At 40.6% G+C, this 24,544-nt stretch overlaps 1 protein-coding gene across 1 annotated transcript in view; it reads right to left on the bottom strand.

Annotated features, from left to right (window-relative positions):
* il1rapl1b (interleukin 1 receptor accessory protein-like 1b) overlaps window positions 1–24,544 on the bottom strand; it is a 1,317,350-nt gene that overhangs the window by 744,148 nt on the left and 548,658 nt on the right. The window lies entirely within an intron of this gene.

Genomic DNA, 24,544 nt, shown 5'->3' with positions numbered 1-24,544 from the left:
ATAAATGGAGGTCTTGCCTGAATATTTTCCAGTATTTTCTAAATTCTTCATTTGGGCCCCATATCCAAGGAAGGATCGGCATTGGAGTGGTCTAAAAGGAGGTTTACACGAATTATTCCAGAGATGAAGGGCTTGTCATGTAAGGAGCAGTTGAGGACTCTGGGTCTGTACTGATGCAGTTTAGAAGGATGAGAGGGATTTGATTGAAGCCTTTAGATTAGTAAGAGGCCTGGATAGAGTGGACACGGAGAAGATGTTTCAACTAGTAAGAGAGATGAGGATCCAGGACACAGCCTCAGAGTGAAGGGACAATTCTTTAGAACTGAGATGAGGAGGAATATCTCCAGCTGAAGCTTGATTGTTTGTTGAACTCAGTGACACAGGAGACTGTGGAGGCCACGTCACTGTGTATATTTAGGACAGAGATAGATAGGTTCTTGATTGGTAAGGGGATCAATGCTTACGTAGAGAGGGAAGAAGAATGGTGAGAATGGTGGGCAGACTCAATCAGCTAGATAACCTAATTCTGCTCCGATATCTTATGATCTTATGTTTTTGTATATGAACTAGATAAATATATGAGAAATTATTCAGTTTGAAATGTTGGAAAATATGTGTGCGTCTTTGCTGAGGTCTAAATGAAAGGCAGCTGAGGCACAGAAGGGATAAGGAACACTTCAATTAGTCGAATAGTTTGAAAATAACTGGGTGCCTATGCTGATCAAAAATCCCTATGAGAAGTCTTGATTGGTTAAACTACGCAGTACTGTACTTGCTGCTGTTGCTATGGTGTTCTTGTTGCAGATATTTCCCGACATTTTTAGCTGCGCATCATTAATAGCCATTCATGAGCATAGTGTAATGCTGGAAAGTTTATACTAGTTGTGTGTCATGTACAGGCAATTAATAACAAGAACATTAAAATATTATTCCTGGGGACGCTTTATATGTGTGTGTATATATATATATATATATGTATGTGTGTGGTAAAAATTAATGCAAACGATAATGATGCAGCTTCCCTGAGCACTTCATCATTATGTCAAATTACCATAGAAACTGTGCACCATTACCTGTAAAATGAATAGAAATGTGAGCGTTTTCTTAGAACCACTTCCTATAAAAGATTTTTAAAAACCTTGCTTTTGATAACATGTTGCAACACATATTATGCAATGATGTAGGCAAATGAATTAAATTCAATTAATGAAATGTGGAAGTGAAAGGTAGCCTCAGAATGGTGACCATGAAACCATTGTTGATCATCCTAAAAGCCATTTGCTTCACGTATGTGTAGTGATTGAAAGAGGTCAGCCAGGTGGATCACACAGAATACGAGTTCCCTGATTGGTCCAGTTTAATAGCCCCAATCAGGGAGCCCTGGTTGACAGATATAAACAGGAGTGTCAGGGGTTCTTCTCAGTCTAGGAGTCAGCTCTATGCTAGCTGGACCAGCGTCCTGTACTGTGCACATGTAAATAAAGGGTGACTTGGTGAAGGAATGCTGGCCTCTGTGGAGTTATTTCAGGAAGGAAATGTGTTGTCTTTCCCTGGTCTGACCTACACGTGACTCCGAACCATAACAGTATAGTTGACGCTTAATTGGCCTTAAAAACACATTTCAAGGGCAATTAGGGATAGAAAAACAAATGCTAATCTTGCTGCAATGCACATATCCATTCAAAGAATAAACCAATTAGAAATTTTACTAGATGACAGATTTCTGAATGAATTACTGAAGAAAATAAAAGCAGGTACAGCATTGTTATAAACATAATCATGAAATAAATTGGGCTGAGCGCATGAAAATTCTGAAATATCTCGTCAGTCCCTTTGTCCTTGCCAGTTGAACAAGTTTTACTATACGTACACTCATTTTGTGCAGGGTCTGACTGTTATTGACAGAACAGCAAATCTAATGGAGGTGGTATGGGCTGGAGTCAGGGGAAATCTGGTTCTTCAATGTAATGCAAATAATGAAGAGTCATTAATTGCATTTGCCCAGATTTTTGTTAATGTGCAAAAGGCAAAATGTTATCTACTCTCCCTCTGGAAGGAGAGGTTGCAGAGGAGAGGTAGGTCCACAGCAGGCACTAATAGCAGGATATAAGTCAGCTCAGTTGAAAGCAAAACCAGTAAAGCCAGGCATTGGGGGAAATAATTTTCAGGACACAGTTCATGGTCTGTAATTAGTGAATGCAGTATGGAGTCCAAAAGGCTGCAAAGTGCCAAAAGTTGAAAATGGTGTGCTGTTCCTTCAGCTTGCATTGGGTTTCACTGGAATACTGCAGCAGACCAACAACAGAAATGTAAGCATGAGACCAAGATGGAATTAACAAGCAACTGGAAAGTCAAGATTATGCTTGAATCCCTGCCACAGCCCTTCTTCTGGTGAGATAGTACATGTTCTGGAGGTTATTCAACTATTGGAAGAGAATAGAAGAACCTCATCCAGTTCCAAACTGACATATTCTGAATCCCTTATGACTACTCCTTCACCTATCCAAGTGCACATCAACGGTGGCAACCCTGCCCTCACGAAGATCAGCCAATTCAATAAGCAAATGATGGGATCTTCTGAGCGTATCTGGTTTTGTGTCTCACTTCCTTGCCGAGCTGCAACATGACGGAACTCAGTGATTCATGAAATGAGAATCAATGTTTACATTGCTAATTGGTATATTACCAGCATGTCCATAAAAATCCAACCCAGAATTGCAAAACAAGCAGGTTTTTTTCTCAGGTAATACATGCAGAGAATCCTCCTTTTCCATTAATAAATCATAAGCAGAAAGAGATCACTGTGTAGAAAGCCATCTCATTTTCTATTTGTACATATGTTTGCAAGCTTGTGTGTGACATTTTCTGAACTTTGATCTTCCATCAGATTTTGTTATCAACTTTATAGAGTTTACTTCAGTCGGAACTATCTGTGACCAACACTACTGTTGCTGACAAGGAGGCATGGCATAGACAAAGGTCTTTTAAAAGGTTTAGAGACGCAGAAGTCAAGTAGAAAGCACAATGCCCCATAAAGAACAGAGGTTAATTTAGGAACATTAATGGTCCTTTTCCTGCCAACTACTGTGTCAAAATTATGATAAATGTAGAAAAAATGTTGCTAAACATAGGTCGAAATTGGCTCAGACTCATTTTTTTGGCATAAGACTTAAAATAAAATGAGGATCAGGTCTAATCATAGTGAGCTGCAACGACCTATGGAGCCTTCAGTGCCATTTAAGAATTCCAATTTGGGTTGGTTGCCATGTCAGCAATAGGTTTTAGGTCAGCCCATTGGAGTTGGTGGGTAATGGAAGTCTAAGAGTAAGGGAGAAGCTCTGGCTTCACATGAAAACAAATCTGACTTCCAGCAATCCCTTTAAGCACTTAAATAAATGCAAATTACTGTGAGATCTGAAATAAAAGTGTTGAAAAATACTCAGTGAATATGGAAGATCAATGCTGAAAGGAAGTTCATGTTTCAAGTCCAATATTATTATTACATTCTTTTATTTCAATTCACATGACGTTGCCATCATTGGCTAGGCCAGCATTCATTATCCAACCCTAATTGTCCAGAACGCAGTTGAGAGTCAACCACATTGCTGTGGGTTTGGAGTCACATGTAGGCCAGACCAGGTAAGGACGGCAGTTTCCTTCCTTAATGTCCATTTGTGAACCAGATGTTTTTTCTTCCCTGATAGTTGACAGTGATTTCATGGTTATCAATAGATTCTTAATTCCAGACTTTTATTGAATTCAAATTCTACCAACTGCCATGGTGGGATTCAAACCTAGGTCCCCAAAACATTACTTGGGTCTTCAGATTACTAGTCTATCAACTAGTCCATCGCCTCCCCCAAATATGGGTCTTCTTTGGAAGTGAAGGGGTGCAAAAAAAACAGAAGATGGTATTTATGCTCTGAGGTCGTCAAACTCAATGTTGAGTCCTAAAGGCTGTAAAGTGCTGTTCCTTCAGCTTGCATATGACTTTGTTGGAGCACTGCAGCAGGTTTAGGCTATCAGTTTTATTTTCATTCTCTTGTGAAGCATGGACATCGCTGGCTGGTCAGTACCTATTGCCTGTCCCTGGTTGCCCTTGAGAAGGCGGTGTTCAGCAGTTATCTTGAACCATTGGAGTCCAGATGCTGTAGGCAGACCCACAATGCCATTAGGGTGAGAAATCCAGGGTTTTGACCAAGCAACAGTGAAGTAACAGCAATATATATCTAAGTCAGGATGGTGAGTGGTTTGGAAGGGAACCTGCAGATGATGGTGTTCCCATGTATGAAAGTTGAATTTCATCACACTGACAATTCATGAGGTAAAATTACACTGGAACTAGCCTTGGTCAGGTGTTAAAAACTGTAAAGGTCTGGAATTCTGAGACCTGCAATCTGCTCAATTCCAAGAAATTGTGGAGTCAGCTAATTTTAATGTTGCTGTGTGGTAGAATTTGCAAATCCTGCTGATTGCACCTGGGTGTTTCAACATTGTTTTGTTGGGGTGGGGGGAGGGGCGCGGAGGGCGGAAATGGACAGACCAGATGTTTATACAGACACAACTGCTGAGCCTGGAGCTGGTTTGAACTTAAAGCAGAGTTGGTGGACAGAAGTTATGAAAAGATGTCAATAAGATCAAGTAAATGAGGAACAACAAACTTCTCAGATACTGTTATAAATATCAACCTGACAAATACAGCACAGAAGGGATGCAACTTTGGTAGTAAATGGGAAGCTACCTGTATGTGAAACAACTTAGATCATGTGGAAGGAGCAGATAATGGCAAGTCACTACAGCTCTTGTGCACTAAGAAATGTAATGATCTCACAGGGGCAGAAATGGTTAAGTGTACTGGAAGCAAGCTGCCATTTATTTTTAACATTTTCAGACTGTCAGTATTAAGCCTAATAGTGCATTAAGAATTCTTCAAAGTAATACCCAAATTAACTGAATGAACTTTACAGATTCTTTCACATGGGACATTAACTGAAGAATACTGTAACACCTTTATATCCTCTTAAGAATCATTGGCAAGCTAATTCCATAAGAGTCATATGAACTCCATGAAAGCTACCTAATAAGCAATCCAAAAAGTAAGAATCCTTATGTTCTCATGGGGGCTCAGTTGTACTAGATTTGGGTGAACAACAAATTGCCAAGAAACAGAACTAGCTGCTCAATTGCTTAAAAGATCCAATGGGCTTTCTCATCTTCAAAGGTCTTGAGCTGAGGGAGGTTATAACAGCTGGAGAGTCTCAGACACTCCAAACTGTTGGGGAGCAAGTCCCCCACAAGAAACCTGTTGGAAATGCAGTCAATGCCAAGGGTTATCCACAGCTTCATATGAAAAAGTTCTGAGTAATCATAGGTCTTGATGCTCCCCCTGTTTCTGACACCTCATTTAGCTCCCAAACTCCACTTTGACCCTTACTCAAATATTTCACCTGCCCAGAATTGGGAATCATATTTACAGTGCTGTTAACATGTTTTGTGGGCTTTGCTAAACTTATTACTTTTGTATTTTGTGGCTTTTTTCATAAAATCCATCAAAAGCTCTGCTTTCAATAATGATAACATTACGACTACAGCTTTGTCAGACAGTTAATCCAAACAGGATCATTTATATTACGCATTTACTTCTCTGAACCCAGCCCAATGCATATTCAGACAGCAACATCCAAAATGCTTGTATGAGATGTTTGTGTTTTTTAAAAAAAGAATTTATATTTTAACGAACCAATCTTATAAATATCAGCTTGGAGCATGTAACAGGACAATGCCTGCTGATGGTAGAAATCTGAAATATATAATCAGGATTTCTTAGACATATGTAGCAGGCCAGACAATATCTGTGGATACAGAAACAGAGTCAATGCTTCCAGTCCACAATTTGCACTAGTTCTGACCAAGGGTTATTGACCACCATCACTTTTTGGACAGATGCTGCCAGACTTGCCGAGCAATTCCAATACTTCACATTTTCCTTGGAACAATAATAACTCCTTTTAAAAACCCTCCAAAAAGCATCAAGACTTTTTTCTGTGCCTCTCATTCCCCTTCAGTAAGAAGCCCAGAAGCAGTCACCAGAGATTTGTTTGGCACAACATTAGATATGAATTTTTAAAAAAACCAATCAATGTCTGGAAAAAGTAAGCTACCTGCTTAAGTTAAATGTCAAAGCAAAAAAAATCATTTTACAAAATAAAACTTTTCAGAAAAAGACCATAAAATGTGCCAAGTAGCAGTTAACTAATAAAATCTCCTTAGCTTTTCATTTGAGAAGCTTAATTAGAGACAGACTAGGCTCTTACTCCTCATTGCAAGTGAAAGGGACGGGACTGAGATCAAGTGAAGGAGCTGAGTCTTATATTATGTTCACCTCTGGTGGGGCACATTTCAAGCTGACATTTGTGGAATCACACAACCATGAATGTTCGGACATGGTTTCTTTTCCGGCTGAGTGTTCAACCTTCACCCAGCCAAGTGCGTGGATACATTCTGAGGAAAATGCAGGGAATGCGGTAGGTGTGTGTGCCCACACTGAACAGCCTGCATTTAGCATGTGTGATTGGGAACACGGTAATGACACGGAAAGAAAACAATAAGTCATTTTCTGAGGGGCAGGCAGTGACAAGTAAGGGTCAGTGCTTGGAACGTAGCTATTCTCCTGTACGTATCAATGATTTGGAGGCTGAAACTAAATGTAATATCTCCACATTTGCAGACAACTAATAACTCCTGACTAACTATATAGACATACTTCATGGTGATACACACTGAAGGCTGCAGGGGAATCACAGGCATCTTCTTTACTCTTTAGGAAATTGTGATGTTAAGTATTTGTAATCAGTTTTTATTTCAAGTTTGTGGGATATTGAGGAAGATGCAAGCTGTGCGGGCATTCCATTATATGCAGTGCTGAGGGAATTGCTTGAGATTACGCACAGAGACAAACTTTTTTTTAAATGTTCGTATGATGTGGGTATCATTGGCGAGACCAGCATTTCTAATTACCTTTGGAAAGGTGATGGTGAACTGCCTCTTTTGTTCTTGGTGTGTAAGGACACTCAGTGCTGTGTAAAACGGAATTCCAAGATGTTGACCCAGTGTCCATGAAGGAACAGCAAAATAAACCCAAGTCAGGATGGAATGTGGCTATGATTTTGAATGATTTATTGTTACTTGCATTTTAGAGTGAATAATACAGTAGGATACGATGAGAAGCATCAACTGTCGCCACAATCTGGCACCATTTTGAATAGTTTAAGAATTAAAAGAGTAAAAAGATATAACAGCAATAGAGTCTATCTTTGTTCCACCACTTCCACTAAGAGTCTTGAGTGGGCTCACCAACGACATGACACCTGCTCACTACCCCTCCTCCACTGTGCACGTGATGGGCTCACCATCGTAGGAGTCGCCATCTCTTTGCTGCTGAGCCCACCTCACCAACGTCACCGAGTCCCATGCTGAACCCACGCTCGCCCCGCAACCAGGAGTACCCAGCTCCGCTGCCTCCACCACCTCTTCGATAACCAGGAGTCCCCACTCTGGGCCTACCGCGACTGCAACCAGGAGTCCCTGGCTCCTCTGCCTGGCCAGGCTAGCACTGTGCCAAGAGTCCGGTTCTGGCTGCCCTCCTCTGAGATGTCACCTTGCTGGTGCCACCTTGTTGAAGAGCCCACTGCTGCCATTGCCTCTGATTGCTGGAGGCTGGTAGGGAACTTGCAGTGATAGAGTACCTATGCCTTTGTCCTGATGAGTGGCTAAGTGGTTGAGTTTGTGGGTTTGGAAGGTGCTGTCAGAGGATTCTTGGTTACTTAGTGCATGTTGTACATGGGACACTGCTGTTACTGTGCATTGGTGGTGAATGGAGTGAGGTGGGCTGGAGGGGACAAGAGAGTGGACAATCAATGGTTGTTCGCCAAGTCCCCAGTAATGGGTCAATGATCATCTACGTATCTCAATGTTGGATGAATACGAGGCAGTTTTTTATATCCCTGGAACATCTCTCTCTCTCTCTCCCCCCCTCCAGTGGAATCCAATGTCATAATGCTGAAATCGTAGCTTCACCCTACCCACGTTCCCTATTCCAAGGCATCCTAATTAAACCTTGGAGCACTTTTGTGCATGCATCTGAGTCACAAACATGAATGTGAGGCACCTAAGCACTCAAGATAACAAGGTGTGATGCTGGATGAACACAGCAGGCCAGGCAGCATTAGAGGAGCAGGAAAGATGACGTTTTGGGTCAGGACCCTTCTTCAGAAATGGGGAAAGGGAAGGGGGCTCTGAAATAAATAGAGGGGTGTGCGGTGATAGCAGGTAGATAGTGGAGCGGACAGGTGGGAGAGAAGACAGACAGGTCAAGGAGGTGGGAATGAAGCTAGTCAAGGTGAGTTGTAGGTAGGAAGTGGGGGTGGGGATTGGTCAGTGAGATGGGAGGAGCAGATAGGTGGGAGAGAAGACGGACAGGTCAAGGAGGCGGGGATGAGAGGGGGTTGCTGGTCTTGGGATGAGGCCGGGAGTGGGGAGATTTTGAAGCTAGTAAAGTCCACTTTGAGACCTAAGCACTCAATATATTTTCCAGTTCGCTGGCCCTAACTACCTCCTGTTCACCATGGATATCCAATCCTTCTATACCTCCATTCCCCACCAGGATGGTCTGAGAGCTGTCAGCTTCTACCTCGAACAGAGGGCTGAACAATCCCCATCCAACTCCACTCTCCTCCGCCTGGCTGAACTTGTTCTCTCACTGAACAATTTCTCCATTATTTCACCTCGCTTTTGCCAAGTCAAAGAAGTGGCTATGGGCATCTGCGTAGGTCCCAGTCATGCCTGCCTCTTTATGGGGTATGTGGAACAATCCTTGTTCTAGTCTTACACTGGTACCCTACCACAACTCTTTACTCAGTACATTGATCACTGCTTCGGTGCTGCTTCATGCCCCCACCAGGACCTTGAAAACTTCATCATTTTGCCTCCAATTTCCACCCCTCCATAACTTTCACCTCGTACATTTCCGACACTTCCCTTCCTTTTCTTGACCTCTCAGTCTCCATTTTGAGGAATTAACTGTCCACTGCCATCCACTGCAAAGCCACCGACTCCCGCTGTAACCTTCATTACAGCTCTTCCTACCCCACATCCTGCAAGGATTCCATCCCATTCTCCCAGTTCCTTCGCCTACTGCGCAACAGTTCAGATGATGCCACCTTCCAGAACAGCGCTGTTGACACGGTTTGCTTCTTCCAAGGCTGTGTTTTTCCCACCCACTGTGGTTGACAGGGCCCTCAACCGCATTTGACCCATCACCCGTGCTTCTGCCCTTGACCCTTCCCATCACTCACAATAGCATGATCAGGTTCTCCTTGTCCTCACGTTTCATCCCACCAGCCTCCACATTCAAAGGATCATTCTCTGACATTTCAGACAAATCTAGCAAAATGCCACCACCAAACACACCTTCTCCTCACTCCCTCTGTCTGCATTTTGCAAGAGTAGTTTCCTCCGGGACACCCGAGTCCATACCACAACCACCAACACCAACTCCTCTCTCCATTCTCATGTATCCACAGAATGTGCAACATCTGCCCCTTCACCTCCTCCCTGCTCACCATCCAAGGGCCTAAACAGTCTTCACAGGTGAAGCAGCATTTCACTTGTACCTCCTCTCATACGCTGCAACCAATGTGGCCTACTCTACATTGGAGAAATCAAACGCAGACTGGGTGATCGCTCTGCAGAACACCTTCAGTCTGTGTGCAAGCAGGACCCCAACTGTCTATAGCCGGTCATTTTGGCATTCTGCTCACATGTCTGTCCTTGGCATGCTGCACTGTTCCAGTTAATCACAGTGCAAACTGGAGGAACAACATCTCATCTTCAGACTTTACAGCCTTCTGGACTTAACATTGAGTTCAACACTTCCAAATTGTGAATGATTTCTTCCTTTTCTTTTAGCTTGCTATCATGTCGTCCCCTCCCCCCATCCCACTTACTGTCCTTTCACGTCTGACAGGACACACACCATTGTTCTGCCATTCTCACATTCCGATCACTTAATCTGAACTATCAACACCTTTTCTCCACTGGCATCCTACATCCACTAGCCCCACATCCCCCTCCTAAACTACAATATAAATGTATCCCCTCCACACTTCACTTCAGCTCTGATGAAGCGTCATCCAGACTTGAAAAGTTAGCTTGCTTTCTCTCCATGGATGCTGTCTGACCCGCTGTGATCTCCAGCAATTGTTGTTTTCAGTACAGATTCCAGCATCTGCAGTAATTATGGCTTCTTTCACTTGGCTGCAAACACATTCGGCTAAGTGATCAGCCTGAGGAGAACTGGACTGAAATTGATAATCGAGCAAGAATTTCCATAGTTCATTCATTTTGTGGCAGCTGCAGCTGGTTATGGTGCTCTCATATACAGAGACAATCATTTATCTTTAATTCTATGATGAGTTTCATTAAAGAATTGGATTTCTCATATGCCCCCAGTGATAAATACTGAACATACAACCTATAAAAATTAGTTTATGGAATAAAACTGGTACTGTAATAAATTTTATTTGAGCAATTACATTCTTGAGTCTATTCTTTCGATTTTCGTAACTCTAGTATTAAGTGTTGATCAGAGATCATTTTTCTCAGGAAATGGGAAAAGATGTGCTGTTTTCAATGGATTGATGAATCCAGTTCACAATTTCTGTTTTAATATTCTCCTCGTTATGACTCCCTAAAATAGTACAATATTGATACCTAAAAGAACCCAAGACATGATACTTAAAATTTCCCACAGTGGCATTAGATTATAAAGTATATTGCAATACATTACCGCACTTTAGTGAGTTGTTGCGCAGGCTAGGCTTGCTGATAGTGTTCACTGAATCAGGTACTTAACACTTTGGCACTTATCCACAAATCAGCAGCAAATGCTGTAAGAATATCAACACTGAGACAGTGAAGGAAGTAAAGGAAATCAAACAGTTGGTTTTTGAGCCAATCCACTGTGATGTGGATACAGAAGGAAACAGAAGTAAAGCCTATTTCAGGTCCTGGGTTTTGCAGAATAATGTGATTGGCTTTTGAAAAGTTATCCAAGAAACAATGGTCTGGACTTTCCAATGGCCAGATAATCATTTTTGCCGTTTAGTTGGGAGTTGCGTTTGAGGACGCTGCTCCGAAGAAAATGCCCAGGAAATCAAAGTTTCTGCTGGCCTCCACCCAGAACCCTCTGAATGTCTCCATTTTAAATTAGAGAATTTGCTTGTTAGAATTTGCCCATAATAGTAATATTGGGTGCAATTTTTGAATAGGAGTTCAATGAATAAAAAATAACTCCAACCAGTTTCATATTCAAGTTACAGTTTTTGAAAACCTTTAAATTCCACTGGTTTGTCTGCCTATGCCCTTGGTGATTATGAACTCAGTTAGAATGGTGTAGGGCCTATACTTCAGTGTTAACCTCTGGTGAGGAATGTACACACACACACACACACACACACACACACACACACTTAAGTTCCCATTAATATGTCTTAAAAGCAATCATGGGTTGACAAAGTTCTCAATAATTCATTCAATATTTTAATGGTAGGGACAGTGTGTTTACCTTACACTGAGATGAATTTCAAATTAGCTAATACACAAGAGCCAATGAACAAACCAATTGAATCTCCTTCATCTTTCAGCATGTTCTACAATATAGTCAGCAGTAAAAGTCTCAAAATGATTGGAATTTGGGAAGTAAGATCAGAATAACCAGAGGTCAGGCAAAGGGATCAAGACAATTTGAAGTTTTAAAAAAAGCATGGGGTGGCACCGTGGCTCAGTGGTTAGCACTGCTCCCTCAGAGCGCCAGGGACCCCGGTTCAATTTTACCCTCGGGCGACTGTCTGTGTGGAGTTTGCACATTCTCCCAGTGTCTGCATGGGTTTCCTCCAGGTGCTCCAGTTTCCTCCCACAGACCAAGGATATGCACGTTAGGTGGATTGGCCATGGAAATTACACGGATGGGGTGGGCCTTGATATGATGGTTCAGCATAGATTCAACGGGCTGAATGGTCTGCTACCACACTGTAGTTGAACTGTAGAACCTTTCATCTTTTTCCAAGCTGAGTAACTTCCCTTAACACCTCAGAATCTGTATGATAGACCAGAGCCAGGAGTGGGGTTTGTTCCTCAAGGGAGAGATGGAGTGTGAGAAACTGCCGAGAGAGCTGGGACCCACTGGATTCACTCAGTTGTGGAAGCAACAGTGTTGGGGTCTGGTCTGGGGGGATGGGGAGAGATCGAGCCCAGCGCGGGGGGGATGGGGAGAGATCGAGCCCAGCGCGGGGGGCGGGGAGGATGGGGGAGAGATCGAGCCCAGCGCGGGGGGGATGGGGAGAGATCGAGCCCAGCTCGGTGGGTGGGGGTGGGGGAAGAGATTGAGCTGTCAGTTGCCCATATGCAGCAAGACCTGGGCAACAACCAGGTTCGTGCTAATAGGTGGTAAGTAACATTTATGCCACGCAAATGCCAGGAAATAAATATCTCCAATAAAAGAATCTAATCATAATTCCTTGATTGGTTAATAAGGAAGTTCCAGAATGTTATACAGCAGTTGTCTGGATGAGTGCAGGTTCAACGGGACTCAAAACATTTTACAAGATCCAGGACAAAGCAGCCCATTTGACTGGTATCCATCCCATCTACCATATTCACGTTCATTCCCTTCACCACTAATGCAAAGTGGCAGCAGTATGTACCATCTACAAGATACACAGCAAGAACTCACCAAGGCTTCTCTGACAGCACCTTCCAAACTCTCAACTTCTACCACCTGGAAGGACAACGGCAGCAGCGAGATGGGAGCACCAGCTGAAATTTCCCTCCCAAGCCACACACAATCCTAATTTAGAACAATATCACTCTTCTCTCACTGTCACTAGGTCAACAGGTCAACATTCTGGATCTCCCTTCTTACCAGTACGTTTGCTGTTCCTACATCACAAAGACTGCAGCATTTCAAGGAGATAATTCACCATAACCTTCTCTAGGGCCATTGTAGACAGGCTATGAAAGCTGGCCTAGCCAAAGGCCATAAGCCATGAATCAATTTAGAAAAATATTTTTTCTGTAGGAATATGATTTTGCTCTAACACAAAAATGTATCCAGTTGTAAGAAAATAGCCCGCTCTGAAATTTCTCACTGCTTCCCAAAGCAGTGGCGAGAAACATCAAATTGATCTTTTCATTTTGATCTATTTCATTCATTCTGATCTATTGCATTCTGTAGCCAATACTCTCATGTACTCGATAGCTGAAATAACCATTGTATTCTGGGCAGTATGCGATCCTACGTATTTTCTGAGTCTACATTTCTTGCAGTATGTCAAACCTTTTAGCAGCTGGACAATTATGTTTTGCATGCACCTGAACTATTAGCTTCATGCTACCTATTATATGCTCATTGTATGCTCATGGCTTGTACTGGAAGCATTTATATCCTTTACAGAATTACAGAATTGTTACAGCACAGGAGGTCACCATTGAGCCCACTGTATTGCTGCTGGCTTTTCAAATGACCATGGTATATGGCATAATTTTCCTGCTTTGTCCCCGTAACCCTGTGTATTGTTCCTTTTCCCAGGGCAACATGGTGGCACAGTGGTTAGCACTCCTGCCTCACAGTGCCAGGGACTCAAGTTCAATCCCACCCTTGGGTGACTGCCTGTGTGGAGTTTGCACATTCTCCCTGTGTCTGTGTGGGTTTCCTCTGAGTGCTCTTGTTTCCTCTCAGTCTAAAGATGTGCAGGTTAAGTGGAATGGCCAAGTTAAATTGTCCATAGTGTCCAAGGATGTGTAGGCTAGGTGGTTTAGCCATGGCAGGTGCAGGGACGGGGTGGGTCTGTGTGGGATGCTCTTTGGAGGGTCGGTGTGGACTTGTTGGGTTGAATGGCCCATTTCTACACTGTAGAGATTCTATGGATATGGAAATATCTATCAAATTCCCTTTTCAATGCCTCAAATGAACTAATCTTCACCAACTCTCAGGCATTAGGGCATAAATTTTTTCAGTCTATTGTTACATTTGAGACAGTTTTATTTTCTACTTAGGTTGTCATGATTGGTAATTGTATATAACATGTTTTACCCACTTTAACCAGAATGTCAAAACTCAGCTCATTATATTATTCAATCTTTACATCTAGCTCAGAACCAGGAATCTCTCTTCCTGAGAAAACAAAACCAAGTCACACAATCTGGAGGCTTTGTACTCTACACTTCAGATGTTGAATGCATTAAACTTGAATCAGCCTGATCCTTTCATAAAGTGCATCTGCATTTGAGTAGTGATGTTTACAGGCAATACCAATCAGCGATTTAGCAATCAGATTATTTAGTACTTGTTGCACATTATAACAGTAAATATCACCCAAAAATACTTCATTGGCTGTAAAGAGTTTTGCACAGCTTTAAAGTCATGAAAGGCATGCATGTACCACAGAAGCGCTAGGAAATGCAACAAGAAATTATCCAACCTTCCCTCCTTGAAAATATTTGAATATTCCACCATCAGTACTTTGGGATTTACTGCTGTGTATGGATCTGAAAAGATTAATACTAAGCAGTACATGAACATCACTCTCAATGATGATGTCATGTGGATTTGTGCAAAACAGCTTAGGGTCTCAAAGAATTAAGTTCCTCTTCAAAATCTCTGGAACAATATCTTCATATCAATATATCCTGTAAGTAGATTCTCACATACAGAAGACTATTTCTTGTTCAATACAAGAGCCTCTTTTATTTAGATCAATCAGTGATTTTCCTCTACCATGTAGGGCCTGTAGATCCCTAGACTTGAAAAGGATGGCGACAGCAAACATGCCCAATGATGAGGTGCAGGCTCAGCTTAGGTGCACAGAGAACATGGTGAGCAGTGGTGGAGGGATGAAGATCTTCAGTGCCTTCAAACTCAGCTTTAAGTCACCTATCATGAAGACAATTAACCTGACGCAGGAAACCCTCACAGCAAAATGCAACAATGCAGAATCTAGAATCACTAGTCAAAGCACTTCAGGTCTGATAGGAGATCACACAGTGTGGAGCTGGAGGAACAGAGCAGGCCAGGCAGCTTCAGAGGAGCAGGAAAGTTGACATGTTGGGTCAGGACCCTTCTTCAGAAATGCATCTGCAGTTCTTGCTATCCCTAAGGTCAAATAGGAAATGCCCTTTAGCAGCACTATAGCTGTATCCATAACAAACAGTGCAGTAGTTCAAAAAGGCAGTTCACCCCCACATTCTCACAGACATTTAGGGATGGGCAATAACTGACATCCCAATCTGCAATTTCCCTCTGTTGTAAAAAAAATTAAACAAAAAGACATCATTTCTTTTTGATTAGGAAATAGTGAGTCAATGTTCCCTCACTATAAATCAATAATTGGAAAACCAGACATTTAAGGCTATGATTTTCAAAGAGTGCCTCCTGTGAACATCACTGTTGTCAAGAGTACCCGATGAGGGTAATTAGCTTTAGTACTCCAATTATGCATTATAATACATTCCATAAAATTCAATCTTCATTAAAAGCCTAACGTGCAAGACCTTTGAAAATTACCAACTGAATAAACCCTCACCATCTAAATTAGTCATTTACTCTTTTTATACCAATTTCCCTTACTTCAGTGCCTCAGTGAAGATCTTCCACACATTTTTCCAACGGATTTTAGTGAAACATAGTCCAACAGAACTTGGTTATCCCAAGGTGCACTGCTGCTTCAAAGGAACCTTTGGCGCACCACTCGCAATGCCAGGGAAAAGCTGCTTGTTAGTCCAAATAATCTGGACAGCCAGAAACTCAGAATACATTTCAAAAGAATTCCGCCAGTCACTTTCTTCCCAATTTTCCCACATTATACTCTATTTGCGGACTTTTTGCTCACTTACCGAACCTAACAATATCTCTCCGTAAACTGTTCGTATCTCTCTCACCCAACCTGCCTTTCCACTATCTATTTTAGTGTTAGACTGCAAATTTGGTGACAGTACATTCACTTCTTTTCTCCAAGTCATTATTATGTATTGTAAACAGTTGCAGTGCCAGCACTGATACCTGTGGAACACCATGGTCACAACTCACCAACCTGAAAAAACAACTCTTACTCACTCTGTTTCCTACCCATTAGTCAATTCTCTATCTATGCCAACACTGTGGGCTCTTGTTTGATGACTTAATCATATAATATATCTTCTGGTTCCCCTCTATCCCCTCTGATTGGGGCTTCCTCGAAAAACTCTGATAAAATAGACAGGCACATTATCCCTTTCATGAAGCCACGCTGACTCTGTTTGATTAGATTATGATTAACCAAACATTCTGCTATTACTTCCTTAATAATTGATTCCAATACTTTCCCAACAATAGATGTTAGTCAATCAATCTATAGCTACCTGCTTTTTGTCTGCATCCCTTTTTGATCAGGGGTGTCATCTTGGCAGTTTTCCAATCCTCTTGTATTTCTCCAGAATCCAACAATTTTTGGAAAATCACAACCAATGCATCCACCATCTCGGCAGCTACCTCTTTCAGGATCCTAGGATACAAACCATCAGGGCCAGGGGACCTATCAACCTTTAGCCTCATTAATTTGTCTAATACTACTTTTTAAATAATGATGATGGTATTTAATTCCTCGCTATAGTCTTTAGTATTAATTGAATTTTCAAAGTATTTTCCATTGTAAAGACTGATGCAAAATATGTCTTTAACTCCTTGTTGCTGATATATTTCCCCTGCCCGTAGCTATTTCATGTCTAGCATTATGTATCTTTTAGTAATTCCACACTTGAATGTCTCCAGCTTGTACTCTTTTATTCTACTCCAAAGAACTGTCCATAAACATAAAACAAATCAACTTGAAACAGAAGGTATGAATACATCATTTGGTAGCCTTCTGGAAATGGCTCCCCACTAATTTCTCTGCCTCCACCATCCCAAACTCCACTTCCCTACAGGCTAAGAAAATGTAGCCCATTGGTATGAAATGTTGCCATATTTGTTAGGAGTGGATCTGATGCTCTCAGACATGTGTTTTTGGCTAAGACCCATGTAACTCCTACCTTGTCATATGCTCATCACTAATAGTTAACTTGAAATGCAGTCTCTCCATCCAAGAATAAGTTGGAATGTTACACAGATCTCATACAACAGAACTTGCATGAACTGCATGGTGTTTAAAATGGAATTTAAAAAGGCCAGCGAACATAATTTTACCTTGATTTCTCATACAAGTCTGATTTGCACTGCATATAAAATTTGAGTTGCATTTGGTCTATACTACTTGCATGACAATTCAAAGGAAACAATGATCAGCCTAAAAAAACTGTTACATCATTTAAACCATCAACTTACATTACTGAAAAATATATTGTAAATGATAGCTGTAATTATCTTAAATTGGTTAACCAAAATAATCTGAATGAGGAGAATGCATCGTATCTGTTATAATATTGAATATAATACTGTGGAAAGAACAGATTCCAAGTTGCTTTATAACTCTGAATTCGCCAGTGAATACAAATTAAGATTTGGGTATGTCCCATTAGAACCTGAAGAGTTATAAATTATTTATAATCAATCTGCACAGACATGTCACGATGCCCCACACTCTTAAGCAAATAGAACTTGAACCCGGCTCCAGATTATATTTACCACCACTGTTCTACACAATCCCTCTCTATAGTATTATAAATGAACATAATTCAGCATTGTTATTAGAGATAACAAGGTGTAGAGCTGGATGAACACAGCAAGCCAAGCAGCATCAGAGGAGCAGGAAAGCTGACGTCTCCGGTAGAGACCCTTCTTCAGAAAAAAATCCAGCATCGGCAGTTCCTACTATCTCAGCATTGTTATTCATTGTTTTACTTCAAAGTAGTTGAGAACCAAATTCTAGGAGTACTTTTAAATAAACAAACTATATTGATCAGTAGAACAAGTGTTTTTTTTTCATATTTAATTTGATTTCTATGTGCAGAAACCCATATGTAGAAACAATTAACCAGCACATGCATTCAACTTCCAACCAACACAAAAATCAAGTTTTACTCTAACGTGGTTTCACAGAATTCTTTGTCTCAACACTGCATTGACTTTGCTCACTTTTTGCAATTGGAACTATACCTGGGCTCTTGATATCAATCAAGGGGCTTTAAATGGAAGGAACACAATGGTTTGGCAGAATTTTGTCAGGAAACAGTAAGACTGGTGAATAAAGGGCAGTACAAAGCAAAATACATGAAAACAGTAGCACAAAAATATTCCCAATTAATTCTCAGAATTCCAATGTAATTTGTCTCACTTTGTTTACTTGCATTCTTATCTTAGGGTTAACCTGACATCTATACACATTTTTTATAGTAACATGTCCTTATTCAAAATTAATGGAACGAGAACGATAAATACTTTGTAGTAGTTACTTCCCCGTGTGCTACTGTTCACCCTACTAATTTATTTATTCTTTCCTAAAGTTAAAATTCTATACTAAGTATGAACATCTTTCCATCAGATAAGAGTGTAGATTCCCTGTTAAAAATACAACTTGGGGGAGGGACCTGTTACCTGACTTCAGTATTTAAAACCTAACTAAACAATGCTTCTGCTGCATTTCAGTTTAGCTGTTCATTCTATTTCCATTTTTTGTTATCACTCCATATCATATAAATTGCAAATGCAAAGAGTTTGGGTTAATTTACACCAGGCCTATATACAATAGATTGTGTGACCAATCGACATTCCCTCCTTTGACAGTACTGAATATGTGCAAATGTTTCCTGCAATGATACTGTTTGCATTGGTTACTAAGTGAATAGAAATACAGGCTTTGTCCTACTGCTTCATGACAAAATCACATCAGAACGTAATATAGAACTACCTTGAATCTTTCAGCCATCCAAGAACTCTGTTGCCTTACAAGTCACAAATCTACTCCCCCTGTGCACCGCCATTCACAAATGTGCCTCAGTCATCTAGCTCTCAAACCCCCAACAATAATCCTTTATAACTCTCACTCTTGCATCATCACAGCGCCAATGCCTTTTACGAAGCTTCGAGTCATCCATCCTAACATTTCCTTCTTCTGTACCTTAAGGGGGAAATTTCTTATGTTAAAAGCATTAAATAAATGCTTAATTCTAACTGACGCTTCCTATTTCACACTCTGCAATCCATTAACTAATTAGATTGGAATATTATTCATGAAACATACAGTACTTTCCCTGTTCATACAAATCTCAGCTGCGGTTGTGCAATTTGGATCACTAACTTACAGCAATTTCCAGTGCAGGGAGATTAAATGGACCACTTGCTTGCCAGTTAGACTTTTTTATCCATTCGTGTGATATGGGCATTACTGGCTGGGTCAGAATTTACTACTAGTTGCCCTTGAGAAGGTGGTGACGAGCTGCCATCTTGAACCATTGCAGCCCATGTGATGCAAATTAAATTCTCCCCATTATGGGTAAAAATAAGATGTTGGTAAGGCAGTCATGAAGTAATTGCCCATTACATCTGGATTGCCTGCATATACTATCATAGCTGAAGTTAGCTAGAGACATGAATACCTATATGAATTGAATTATGCCATTTTATCTTAGGAATTGGAAGTGATTTTGAAATACAAGGTAGCACCAAGGCAACAGTGCTTAAGCTTTCAGTAATGATGATTGTCATATGTTCAGAGCACAGTCCGTAATATACTGCTAGCTACAGAGATGACCTATTATGAAATTATGTATGCTTTGTAAGTCCACTATAATGACATACAATCATTCATTAAATCTAGTCATTAACCAAGTCAATGCACATTATCAAGATTATGAAGAACTGATTGATACATGTATTTTAACCAGTGAAACGCACACTCAAGTGAATATGCACTTTTCTTTATGTCCTCCCTATTACTATAATTCAAATAATGTATAAGGTTGGCCAACACATGTTAATAAGTGATAGTAGGAACTGCAGATGCTGGAGAATCCGAGACAAAGTAGCAGCACTGTCACAGTTTCTCAGCCTCCTCTGTCTTTGTCATCATTGCTTGTTCCAAACTATTCAAGTAGCCTCATTATAAATACTTGAAACAGTGGAAGCGAATAATAATTTTGCACAATACTTCACAGTTTGAGTTCAATTCATGTTGAAATACAGAATTCAAAGAGGTTGAACACAGAAACAATTGTTCGGATATCATTCTATTCAATGCCATGTCAATGTATAATCAAGTAATATTTTCACTAACACTGAAAGTTCTGGAAACATCACTATATTTTCAACACCTCACAATATGGCTCCTCCAGTATAGATACCACAGATATACTGCGCAGCCCTAACCAGCCCATCACCCTTAGGAATTAAGCAGCAATATTGGATAAAGCTTGCACAAAGTGTAGTGTAATTAATCCTTTTATAAGACCAGTAATGGTAGCCTCTCAGCTGAACTAGTGCCCTATAAGGCAAAATACCTTGGCAAAAAAACTGAAGACATCATCAATATTTCAATATGTCGCCACAACAGGATGCATGTGATACTTCCATATCTGTCTGAGTCACATTGTACGATCAGAATTTCTTTAGGCTCGGTATCATATGCACTTATTTAGGATCTTTCAACTAAACTGTTATACCAGTCCAGTCAATCCCAATTGGGGAAACACAGTGGGACTAATCTTTAATTTACTGCCAGAGTATAAAACCAGGTATCAATAGAAAAGAACTTCAGATAATTTCTATACTGGGCACCCAACCTTCAAAACCAATTTTACACTCCAGCAGTAAGTTGCAAATTAAGCCTTCCTGCTCCTCTGATGCTGTTTGGCCTGCTGTGTTCATCCAGCTGTACACCTTGTTATCTCAGGCTTCCAGCACCAATTAGGTTTCTCACTGTATCCTAACATCCATTGATGTCCTGCAGAACTAATGGATATAAGACCTAATGAGACATGAAACATTTTTGGCATCCTCCAATTCCACGCAAGTTAAATGATTTGATAATCCATATTAATCCAAAACTAGGCCATTTTCTCATATCTATATATATTTTCATTGTCTTGAATGCTGTAGGCTTACAATGATGCAGTCTTGTAATTCAGTAATGCTCCCCTCCTACTCCCATTCATCCCTATGGTCACCAGCCATTTGGCTTCCCAGAGGAATTCTACCCAAATGGCATGAAAGATGCCTTTTACATAAAGGGAGAGATATGGCTACACAGGTAGCATGAGTCACCTTTCCTGTCACAGACACCTTCATAATGCTCCATAGTCAACTGCTCTTTAGCTGTTTTTAACACAAGTATTGGAAAGATTAAAATGTTAATTCACTTGGTGACAGCTTATTTATCTTATTTATTGTAAATTTGTGTCTAACTCATTTCAGTCTCTTGACTTTCAATGATTCCAAGTTCAGCACAATGAAAATGGCTGCAATCTAGTCCTCATTCATTGATCAAGCTGTGTGTTCAAGTGATTTATGGACCTTTTCCCATTTGGCACTTTGATAGCACATTCAAGGTTTTTGACTCAAATTGTTTCTGAGCTTCACTTGTCTCAAGAAATTGCAGGATAAAAATGTTACCAGCTATTACAAACTTCCTAACTGGACAGGAGTTATTATTTTATTGATGCTTGCAAATAATTTGCTTCCTCCATAGGCAGAAAGGAGGATATTCATCATTTTGTCAATTCTGACAAAACTTTTGGGACGCATATTATCAAACAACACAAGATAAAACAGAGACTGCTATGCATTTCTTTGTATTCCACCTTATTCTGGTCAAGGCTGACAAGACAAAACAAAAATTTATTCTACTTGCATTATGCCAATCTTTTCAGGCAACAAAGGTAGCTTGAAAGCGAAGCAATCTGCATGTTTTTAATAAGCACTACTCCCTTGAACTATCAATCAAAGTACAGGGCTTTGACACTTCCATATGGTAGGTCTTCTTTATTAAGTCACAATCAATTAAGTCACTCATCTCACTCATTGTGCTTTCATATTATTTGTTTGTATTCAGAAAAGGAACAAATGAGAAAGAGAACTTCATTATTTCTTTGTACAGATGTCAACAGCAGCAGTGAGCAGCCCACTGCTATGGAATTTAGTTGAATAAGCAGAAACGGAGATGGAGAAATGGAAAGATATTTGACGACCTAACGAGCAGAAAACAGAGTCCCCATGCCATTGGTCCCAGCTCAAACCAGTCATCTGGGACTCTCGTGGTTGAGCCAAACTTCAGGGTTAGCAAGAAGATTGGATGTGGAAACTTTGGAGAGCTTCAATTTGGTAAGCATAGTCCCTTCAGTACTCAGATTTTCTTGATTACTTCAACTTTACAACCAACTTTCTGAAGCCTCTTGAGAATTTTACTGTCCAGAATTCAAATTTGCTGCCATTGGTCTCCACACATCAATGGCTCGCTGAACTTTATAGCATATCCTTCTTAATAAGAACTTCAAACACATCATGGCTGGCTGATATGCAACTTGAGTATTGGTGAAGAAAACAACATGCTACCAATGCATTTTCTCTTGCACTCATCAGGACAGATACAAGAATGTCAAATTTCAAAGGAAGCAACAATTTTTACTGCACGAGGGAAAGCTGCTCTTTGATTATGAAGTGGCCTCTGGTCTTAAGTGAGGTCATTAGTATAATTCTTAGCACATTCAGCATTATTCAGCAGGCACTGTCCAACTGTTGGGAGAGATTTGGAAACATACATTTCTGACAGTGATCCCATTGGAAGCATGCAAGACCAGAATGGGGAGATTATTTTGATTTTTTTCTCTGAAATCTCTTTCAACCCATCTTTTGTGCTTTTTTCTTTCCCGTTCTCCTTTATCCCAAGAAGCTAGCAGACAGTTTAGCTACCTTGGATCTATTCTCAGGAGCTCCTCCCCCAGGCTTTCTACCTATTTAAGTGTCAACTTATACTTGGTATACCTTGAAACATCTTGGAGGTACTATATAAATTCAAGTTATTGCTTTCCTCGCTCTGTCATATCTAAGGGATAATCTTTACACTGAGATGAAGCAATGCTGACTTGTATTTCATATTGATGCTGAATATTCAATTTTTTTTTTATTTGTACTATGATCCTGTTTAATTTGTTCTTGGCTTTGTGGCCTTTACACATCCCTGGAAACAGCATTGATAGGAATGAATGATGAGCTTGGGGAAAGCACTTGACTGAGTAGGTGTGGAGGAAAAAGGTTGAGGAGTGAGTCATTCTATCATTTCATTGAATTGAGAATATTTTTATGTCCTAAATGTGGTAAAATATAAGATTTCGTAGAAACAGAAATTAACAGTCACATGGTAGAACAGAACTTGAATCTTGCTGAAAGCATGGATACGTTGCTGAAACGTTTTAATCTAACAATTTTCGGGATAAACTCAAGAATATCCAATTTCAAATGATCATTTCTGAAGAAGGGTCTAGACCCGAAACGTCAGCTTTCCTGCTCCTCTGATGCTGCTCGGCCTGCTGTGTTCATCCAGTTCTACACCTTGTTATTTCAAATGATCTGTTGTGATTTAATTCTTGCTCTCTTGTAGTCTCTTATGCTCTCCCTCTCTCTCTCGATCAGATTCTGGCTGTTTCTGAGAGGTTCAAGGATTTCTTAAGAAACCTTTAAACCAATGCTATTTTGGCTCTCCATAGACTGCTTCCTTCTCAAAGCCCATCTCCATTTCAATGTGCACCACATGGTCCTTAGGGGCACTAGCCAGACTGCAGCTGGAATTCTGTGGACAGTTTTGGGCCTCTCATCTAAGGAAAGCTATAGTGGCAATGGAAGTAATCCAGAGAAGACTCATCAGGCTGATACTACGTATGGAGGGGCTGTCTTATGAGGTGATATTGAGTAAGTTGGGCCTGTACTCATTGGAATTTAGAAGAATGAGAGGCAACCTCATTGAAACATACAAGAATCATAAGGGACTTGACAGGTTAGATGTAGGAAGGTTATTTCCCTTTGTAGGAAAGTCTACAATGAGAGACATATTCTCAGAATAATGAGTTGCACATTTAAGAAAGCAATAAGGAAGAGTTTCTTCTCTCATAGGGTAGCAAATCTGTAGAATTCTTTACTGCAGAGTGCTGTCAAGTATATTCAAGGCTGTGATAGACTGATTTTAAATGAAGGACTATAGGGAAATGGCAGAAAAGTGGAGCTAAGGTTATCAGATCAGCCTTGATCTTGTTTGAATGACAGAATTGGCTTCACAGGCTGAATGGCCTACTTCTGCTGTTTCCCATAAAAAGAATTGGAAAGGGAGAAAAAATATTTTGGAAGGTCTGTGCCTCATTATTCCTATCATTTGGACAATATATTAGGATTGACTCCTATCCCACAAATAAGTGTTATGGTTAAATGGAACCTAAACTGAGTTTGAGGAAAGGGCTCCACCTAATTCATGTTCTCCAAGTGCCAACTGCCATTTGGACGTGTGTGTGTGTGTGTGTGTGTGTGTGTGTGTGT

Source organism: Rhincodon typus, chromosome 11 (genome assembly GCF_021869965.1).
Source record: "Rhincodon typus isolate 14 chromosome 11, sRhiTyp1.1, whole genome shotgun sequence".
Lineage (NCBI taxonomy): Eukaryota > Metazoa > Chordata > Chondrichthyes > Orectolobiformes > Rhincodontidae > Rhincodon > Rhincodon typus.
Note: the sequence above shows the minus strand (reverse complement) of the source record. Positions and strands in the feature narration are given on the sequence as shown.